We start from the raw sequence: 9994 nt of genomic DNA on the forward strand, positions 1-9994 counted from the left end.
ATGGTTGGGTAATATTCCATTGTATATATGTGCCACATCTTCTTTATCCATTTGTCTGTCGAGGGACACTTAGGTTGCTTCCATGTCCTGGCTATTGTAAATAGAGCTGCAATGAACTCTGTGGTACATGACTCTTTTTGAATTATGGTTTTCTCAGGGTATATGCCCAGTAGTGGGATTGCTGGGTCATATGGTAGTTCTATTTGTAGTTTTTTAAGGAACCTCCATACTGTTCTCCATAGTGGCTGTATCAATTTGCATTCCCACCAACAGTGCAAGAGGGTTCCCTTTTCTCCACACCCTCTCCAGCATGTATTGTTTGTAGATTTTTTGATGATGGCCATTCTGACCGCTGTGAGATGATATCTCACTGTAGTTTTGATTTGCATTTCTCTAATGATTAATGATGTTGAGCATTCTTTCATGTGTTTGTTGGCAATCTGTATATCTTCTTTGGAGAAATGTCTTTTTAGGTCTTCTGCCCATTTTGGGCTGGGTTGTTTGTTTTTTTTGATATTGAGCTGCATGAGCTGCTTGTAAATTTTGGAGATTAATCCTTTGTCAGTTGTTTCATTTGCAGATATTTTCTCCCATTCTGAGGTTGTCTTTCGTCTTATTTATGGTTTCCTTTGCTGTGTGAAAGCTTTTAAGTTTCATTAGGTCCCATTTGTTTATTTTTGTTTTTATTTCCATTTCTCTAGGAGGTGGATCAAAAAGGATCCTGCTGTGATTTATGTCATAGAGTGTTCTGGCCAGGCAGATTCTTAACCACTGCACCACCAGGGAAGTCCTTTGCTCCAGGTTTTGAAGGATGAAAAGAACTCCAGTGGGCAGAGGAGTGGTGGAAGTGCACTGGAAAGGGAGGAAACTGAGAGGGCCCTTATAAAGGCCAGAGATGGTCCATAGAGGCATCATGACAGCTTGACTCCACAGAGGGCTTGCTATTCTTTTGCCTCCTACAGAAAATAGCATGTTCCCCACATGAGGGGACTGCATTTCAGTGTTGATTCACTGGATCATATGACCTACATGTTTCCCCACAATAGGTCATTTTCTTTGACTTGTCTCTCATTTTCTCATAGCTCCTAGCTTCATGCTTGGACTGTACTAGCAATTGCATAAATATTTGGCAAAAGATTGATTTCCTGTTAGGTAAAATGAATTAATTAATCACCTTATGTCTTTTTAATTAAAAAAATAATTGAGCAAATATCTTCTGGGAGCTAATATCCTGGGTGAGAGAGTCCTTCTTCAAAATGACTTTCTATCAAATGTGCAACAAATAGAAATTCTCTCCCCAGGTCACCACTGTTACTCAGTGTGGGCCGGATGCAGCCAGCCTTATCTGAGAAGTAAACGTCCCTGGGGCTTTTCATGGGACAGTGGGGTGGCTGTGTGTCAGAGACCTGAGTTTGAAATTCAGTGTTGGCTAATTGCCAGAAGTATGATGTTACACAAGTATTTTGTTTCTGTGTCTCAGTTTCCTTCTCTCTAAAATTGAAGCTAGAAGTAGAACCTGTTGTAAGAATCAACTAACATATAAAAAGCATTTAACACAGTGCTTGGGACATTCTCATCTCCAAATAGATGTTGCTGTGTTAGTTTTACATCTTCATGAGATTTTTCTTTAATCTGATATTTTTGTGGCTATCTGCCTTGACAACTTTGGGCTTATTTATTTGGCCTCAGAGTCATCGGGGCAACTAGACATGTATAGGTAAAGGGTGTCTTCTAGCAAGTGAGGGAAATGAGTAGGGAAATGTAAGAATGATGGTGAAAGGGAAAGAGAGAAAAAGAAAAAAGGAGAAAAATAGGTTTCAAAGTCACGCTTAAGGACTTTTTCTTTATTTCTTTAAGTTTTTGCTTCAGACCTATTTGGTGTGTCACCGTAGTCTCATTTGAATTGTTCCCATGTTTGGAAAAGCAAACATTAGAATACATGAACACATATACACTCAAATACTGCCTTCAATGCTGATAAAAATTAATGCTTCCAATCACTCATTTAAGTATTGATAATTATATGAAACCAAAATGATTAAAAAATTAATAAGTGCTTTTTAGAAAAAGTATTGTCTGCTTTTATTATTTCCTTTAACTAAAAATCATTTCCAGTCAGTGACTGCTGTTCTTTAGACAGAGTGATTGAAAACATAGTAGGAACTTTTATTAGGGTGAAAAGTACAGTAATGCCACAGATTATTGGAGTGCTATTTCACATGCTAATGCAAAACTAATATTAAAAATGCTATTGCTCCTTATGTGAATATTCAAAAAAATTGGCCATTCCTTTGTTGGAGGTTTTAAAAGCAGTGAAACATCATCATCATCATCACCATTATTTTAATGAAGAAAGCCTCCTCAAAGCTGACTAAATATGAAAGAAATAAGTAATAAAAATAAAAAATATGACTAAATTGGTGAAGTGTCACTGGATGAAAGTGAGTTTATAAAAAACATCAAGCAAAATAACTTAAGCAATACAAAATTACTAAATGAGTTGAGAAATCACTGTCAGTTGCATCAAAGTTACAAATTTTTAACCATGGGGTTACAAACTACTGTTCTTTTCTTGGGCATTTTATATTGCTGCCTCTACTTCAAAAAAGTAAGATGCAAATATATAATGTACTGAAGTCAGATTGAGTGCCCACTTTGGTTTATTAGGATAATATAGGGGGTTAGAACATGAGGCTAGGGCTGTCATTCCCCAAATTGTGTGTAGAGGAACTGAGTTATTTTAAAAATTTGAGGAAAGCACAGTAATACTCCATGTCTGTTGAACACCAAACAAAGCATTAGCTGGACGTAGTTCACAATTTTTATATCAGATAAGGCTGTGTTCTATTTGATGATGCTACATGTTTGCAAAGCTGGGTTTTTGACCATTTCAATGTTAAAAAGCGAGTAGTGCACAAAAATTGGTTGAGGTAGAACAGGAAATGAAGGGACGATGTGCGATCTGATTGCAAGGGTTGAGCAGTGCAGTGCGTAGCAGGCATATGCACCTCATTATTAAGTGATTGTGGTTATTCAAGAATGAAATAGGGCTTCCCTGGTGGCGCAGTGGTTGAGAGTCCGCCTGCCGATGCAGGAGACACGGGTTCATGCCCCGGTCTGGGAAGATCCCACGTGCCGCGGAGCGGCTGGGCCCGTGAGCCATGGCTGCTGAGCCTGCGCGTCCGGAGCCTGTGCTCCGCAACGGGAGAGGCCACAACAGTGAGAGGCCCGTGTACCATAAAAAAAAAAAAAAAAAGAATGAAATAAATATACTATTTTCCTTTCAATTTGTGTATTATTTTTTCAAACACCTACAAGGTTATTTGAAAAAGATAAAAAATACAAATACAGAGAACAGAAATACGTAAGTTGTTTGGACCTGACTACTTAATAAGAGGAACTACAGCTTGGAGGCCCCATGAAAAAATTACTTACACACTAAAGATTCCCTTGAACCTGGGAAGTTTGGGAACCTCTGGGTTATAGCCTTTCCTTCTGAGTATATTTTTAATTGATTAGGACACCTTATCTATTGGTGTCAGGAAATGCAAATTATACTATATCTAGTCCAGCAGTGTGACTGTTTCTAGTGTGACTCATCTATGTATTTCAAAGAAAACCATCTTCATTGATGTGCTGTCAGGCTTGTATCCAGTCCTTTATTTGTACATTACCCACCCCTCTCTCTCTCTTCCTTTTTTTTTTTTTTTTCAAAGAATATCTATTAGAGAAATCTATATTCTTTTTTTTTTTTTTAAATTTAGTTATTTAGGGCTGTGTTGGTTTTCATTTCTGTGCGAGGGCTTTCTCTAGTTGTGGCAAGTGGGGGCCACTCTTCATCGCGGTGCATGGGCCTCTCACTCTCGCGGCCTCTCCCGCTGCGGAGCACAGGCTCCAGATGCGCAGGCTCAGTAGTTGTGGCTCACGGGCCTAGCCGCTCCGCGGCATGTGGGATCCTCCCAGACCAGGGCTCGAACCCGTGTCCCCTGCATTAGCAGGCAGACTCTCAACCACTGCACCACCAGGGAAGCCCCTCTCTTCCTTTTTCTTTCTCTCTCTGTCCTATGTTCTCTGTGTCTCCGTCTCTGTCTCATACACACACACACACACACACACACACACACACACACACTTTCTTAGCACATGGATACTGGCACGGACTGCACAATGATACAATATCCTGAAGTGGGCTGTGCATTTCAGGAGTGATCAGAGATAGTAGATTTAGTTGAATGCAGTTAGGGGTGAATGAGGGTACCCACTTAGCCCTTGGGAGCAAACGAACACAAACTGGTAAGAAACTCGGGTTAGAGCAGGGCCATGCTCTGGGATTTCAATCCTCCAGCAGCCGTTCCCCACCTCCTCAAGCCTATTCCTAAACACACCACCTGATAAGAAAAATTCTGCCCAGCTCTGAATTCACCGTACCAGTTACAAGGCCATAGATATTCCCTAGGCTGGAGGGGAAACTAGGAAATAACAAAGGACAGACTTAGTTTCTCCATCTGTAAATCAGATGGCATTCAACTGGATGTCTACAAGAGATTTTTGAAACCCTTAAAGTTTATAATCTTGTGAATTCAGCTGTGAGCGGAATTATCAAAAAGAACTGACAACAGTACGAGAATCAAGAAATTTTGTCATAATGCGTAGAATGGAGCACTTTTAACAACAGGAAAGGAGACAACATGCCAACACAAAGTAGTCAGATCTGAAAGTGTGGATTGCCTCTCTCTCCCAGCTTGTGTCAAATGCCAACATTTGGTAGACAAACCCCCAAAGCACTGTCAGACACCATGTCAGAAGCTGTTAGTGGAAGCACTTAGGAAAAATGACTGATTTCCCTTTGCATTAGGAATCCAAGTTTTCCCTTTTGATTAACCACTTAGTGATCTGACCAGCAATGTACTTACCAGTGTACACAGAAGACTTGATAATATCTGACTTTACTGTCCCGTTACAAGTACTCAAGCATTTACCACTCTCTTTGTACTTTGGGGCAGGGAGTGGCTTTATAGCTCCTCCACAGACTAAGAGAGTGGCGCTCTGGTGAGGTGATTCTGTCCTGAAGCTTAATAACAAAACAGGAAAAATCTGCCCCCCACCTCCCTAATCCAAAGGAATCAGAGCTTATATCTTGTTATTTACTTTATATACTTGAAATTCCTGGTGCCAAGTCCTGGCCACAGTTAGGACTTGAGCTTGCAGAAATCTAAATGGATAATCCTGAGCCAGTGTTGGCCTAGGAGTCCCCCGTATACCGGATGAACCCTGTCTAGGAGATAAGGAATGTTATGCAGAATTTGGAACCTAAGGATAGCCATTGTTTATATTTTAACTCGATTAATTGCAACAGTGACATGCTAAGAGGAACACTGGTGATATGTACTTTAGACTTACTCTTCTCCCTGCAAAACAGAAATTATTTTAAGGAGTCACAGCACCATCTTCATTATTCATAGATTTCATTCTTCAAAGGGGAGGGAATAAATAAAATAAAGCAATCATGACAACAACTGCTACACCAAAGATTCACTCTTAAGTGTTTTGATCCATTTCTCATTTAGAGACAATCATTATTGTTTTAAAATCATACATTACCTACATTATTAAATTCAATTTTTTCTGTTTATTTTTATTCTTTTTTGTTTTTGTTTTTGTTTTTTTTGTAGTACGCGGGCCTCTCACTGTTGTGGCCTCTCCCGCTGCGGAGCACTGGCTCCGGATGCTCAGGCTCAGCGGCCATGGCTCACGGGCCCAGCCGCTCCGCGGCATGTGGGATCTTCCCAGACTGGGGCACGAACCCGTTTCTCCTGCATCAGCAGGTGGACTCTCAACCACTGTGCCACCAGGGAAGCCCTCTTATTGTTTTTTAAAATTAATTTTTATTGGAGTATAGTTGATTTACAATGTTGTGTTAGTTTCTGCTGTACAGCAAAGTGAATCAGTTATACATATACATATATCAGCTCCTTTTAAGATTCTTTTCCCATATAGGTCATTACAGAGTATTCAGTAGAGTTCCTTGTGCTATACACTAGGTCCCCATTAGTTATCTATTTTACATATAGTAGCATGTGTATATCAATCCCAATCTCCCAATTTTTAAAGCCTTCCTGAGCACAGATGATTGCCCAGGCACTTGGGAAATATGACAACTATATGGGAGGAGCATAGCCTTTGGAGTCACAAGACCTGGGTTTAAGTAATGTTTTCACCAGTTACTTTTAATCTTGGGAAAATTATGTAACTTTTTTAAGCTTTAATTTCCTCAATTTAAGATAAGCAGAAGAATACTTGCCTCAGATGATTGTGGTAGGGACTAGATGAGATAATCTATGTAGAGCATCTTGTACATAGTACACACTCTGCAAGTGGCTGCGATGGCGATGATGGTGATGGTGATGACGATGAGGATGATGATGGTGATGCCATTGCCAGACCAGATAAGCTGTCTTGATTATTGATTCACAATACTGAAATGACTCCCACAGGTACAGAGAGTAAACTCCAAGACAGATTGGTAAGACCCAAGCAGGGGAAATGTTCTGGAAGGATAAATCTTTTTTTTTTTTTCCCTGAATTTTGACATAGTATCACTACACCCTTTGGCCCTACATGCAGAGGGCCTTCTGTATCACTGGGTCTTCTGTATCACTACACCCTTTGGCCTTACATGCAGAGGGCCGTCTGTATCACTGGGCCTTCTGTATCACTACACCCTTTGGCCCTACATGCAGAGGGCCTTCTGTATCACTGTGTCTGTTGCTTGCTCATTACGCTCACCCTTTGCCTTATTTCCGGTTTATTAAAGACTTGGCACAGAGACAGCATTGTTTGTTCTGTTGAGCTCAGCTGCCTTCCTGTAGCTGTGAAGATGATAGTATTTGGATGATGTCAAAGCTTAATTTTTACCCAGAAATTAAGCCTTCAAGGCTACTATTTGTTCAAGTGTGTTTTTAAAAATGAAAATATGTTTGACATTGAGTCATGGATACCTTGATGTCCAGGGCCACAATAAGTGTCCCAAACCGCAGTACTTAGGCACTTGCACTGATTTGTACATGCACCCTTGGAGCACACCAAGGAGGTCCCAGGGCCTTACCAGGCATGCTGCTAACATAAGTGGAAACAAAAACTGTATAGTGTTTGCTGAGCATAAACATGATCATGTATCATAGCATCTCATTTTCTATAATTAGCAAGAAACTTATAGTAATAAAAAATGAGAAGACTGGCCTTCAGTGGCACCTTCACTTTCTGCTATTTTTAGGGTTTATTGTCAATTGTACTTGAGGTCCTGGAATGGGGAAAGCTCTCCAGGCCCCTTTTTGAAGTGAACCTAGACTCTTAGAAATTAACTTGATAGACGATGATGCCCTTTAGGGAGTAATTTGGACTTTCTGTCCTTTGAGCACACGGTCCCTTCTTGGTCCCTTAGTGGTTTGTTGGGAGCACATGACTAGTTCTGGTCAGTGAACTGTAAGCCAAAGTAACAGGTGTCTTCTCTGGGCTCAGAGGAGTTAATTGCCAGTGTGAGATCCCATAGCACTTTCTTTTCCTTCAGTGTGGTAACCAGCAACTTTCAGCATGGCTGTTCCATTAGCCTGGATGCGTGAGTAACTATGATGAGAAGAGCCTACCTGCCAATGGGTGCATAGCATGAAAGAGAAATCATTTTTGTCTTATTTCAAGGTCTTGAGATTTGAGAATTAGTTGTTAATGCGTCATACCTATCTTGTAATGACTGTTGCACTAGAGGGGTGTTTCTTGTTCCTTCATTGTATTTCTAAATCATCTTTTTTTTTAATGAAATTGTTTATTTTTAAAATTTTACTGGGTTGAGTTCCTTTATAAAAAAATAAATTTATTTATTATTTATTTTTAGCTGCATTGGGTCTTCGTTGCTGCACACGGGCTTTCTCTAGTTGCGGTGAGTGGGGGCTACTCTGTTGTAGTGCGCAGGCTTCTCATTGCGGTGGCTTCTCTCATTGCGGAGCATGGGCTCTAGGCATATGGACTTCAGTAGCTGTGGCTTGCAGGGTCTAGAGCGCAGGGTCAGTAGTTGTGGCACAAGGGCTTAGTTGTTCCTCGGCATGTGGGATCTTCCCTGACCAGGGCTCGAACCTGTGTTCCCTGCATTGGCAGGCGGATTCTTAACCACTGTGCCACCAGGGAAGTCCCTTTAAATCATCTTCTGAAGTCTTACTTCCCTTTCTTTCTTCCCCTGCTCTGATTCATATTTAGAGCCATAGAATCTTAAAGTTGAAAGAGAGCATAGAATTTACTTCGTTTTAGTCACAGTTGTAAACTGGACCTACCCAGTGCAATTTTTTTCTTTCTCCCTCTAAAAAAAGTTAAAACAACCACAACTCCTTACCCTTCAACACCACTCCCCCAAAAGCATCAAGAAGCTCCCTATGCCATTCTCAATAGATTTTTAAAAAAATATACATCTTCTAAAGTGGGTTAATTCCCTAAGTACCTTGAATGTTGAGGTTGTTCTTTTTCTTTTTGTGAGAATACACCTGCAGAATAGTAACACTGAAGGGAGAGGTAGAAATAGTACCATGCCTACTTAAGCCCAATTATTTTGCTTGAAATGGGTCTTTTCTCTGTCAACAGTGGTGAATCAGTGACTCAAATCTCTGCCATCTAAGGACTAGAGCAAATAGCAGCGACTTTAAGTTCCCTTAAATGTCTTTGTAGCTTGATGAGAATTTTGTGGGAAAATCTGCAACAGTGAGTTAGAAACTGTCATGTTACTTAAGGTGCTATTTTTTTTTTTTTTTCGGTACGCGGGCCTCTCACTGTTGTGGCCTCTCCCGTTGCGGAGCACAGGCTCCGGACACGCAGGCGTCCTGCACAAAGAGGTGAAGGAGATGTATTTTGGCTGGAGGGACTGAGGAAAGCTTGATGGAGAATAGTATTTGACCTAGCATTGCAGGAAGGATGGGATCTTAACTACGAGAAGCTGGGGAAGCAAGAGCAGATAGCATGAAGTAAGGGCAGCTAGTGAGGCAGTGTGGAGTGTGCTGGAGAGCAGGTGTGAGGGCATCACAGTGGGAGGAAGGCTGGGAAGGTAGGTTCCAGCCAGTGTGGAGGATCTTGAACAACAAAGGAAGTGATGGGAAGCCACTGGATGTTCTTGAGAAAAAGAGTCAAGTGTCAGCAGGAAAGGATTCCGTAGCTCCTCTTTGTTGGTGCTCTCATAAACGCCTTCAAGTCTGGCTTCTAGGGACTGGAAGTTTTGGAGTAAGGTGAAGACACGTGGAAGAGATGGCTATGGAAGCAACTGATGACGAACTAGGTAAACTAATTTAAAAGCTATGATTCAATTAATTAAAGAATATAAAAATGATGTTATGAACCTATGGTAACCTTGAGAATGTGCTTTATGGATCTCTAACTCTAGGGGGTGTAATTAACCAAGGGTCTTAGCTGCTGTACTTGAGATGCATTGCTATGCTTGTGCTCAGGCCCCTTTTCCCATGAGCTGCTTTCCGTCAGTGAGGACACGGCAGAGAGACTGAAGCAGATCATTCACAGGAGAGCTAGGGCTTCTCTGATGGCTTGAGGACTCCCCAGTGGCTCTGCCGAATCTTCTTTAGACTGCACAACCGTCTATAACGTTTCTTTGTTTCTATCCACCCTTCTTCCCTCTCTCCTTCACTCAGGGTCAGACTCGCACTGTTGTTTGATAGCTGTTTCAGCCTTTTCCTGCACTCTCCCTTTTCCCTCATACAGTTATTTTCCTTAATAAAACCCTTGCATGTTTAATCTCATTCTGGCATCCAACCTGAATTAAGTAGAATCTAATCTCAGGAGCCTTTGTTTTAGCCTCTTTGATCCATGATCTGGTCATAAGGCAGATTGGACAAGAAAGTGAGGTATGTTCTGTGTAAACACATTCTCCCTCCCAGGAAATAGCCAAACGCTCTATACTGGGGGTTGCAGGTCAGTAGCAGCATCTTCCAGGATGAAAGACTAGTTA

The sequence above is a fragment of the Mesoplodon mirus genome, assembly GCF_964341445.2.
Source record: "Mesoplodon mirus genome assembly, chromosome: 3".
Classification (NCBI taxonomy): Eukaryota; Metazoa; Chordata; class Mammalia; order Artiodactyla; family Ziphiidae; genus Mesoplodon; species Mesoplodon mirus.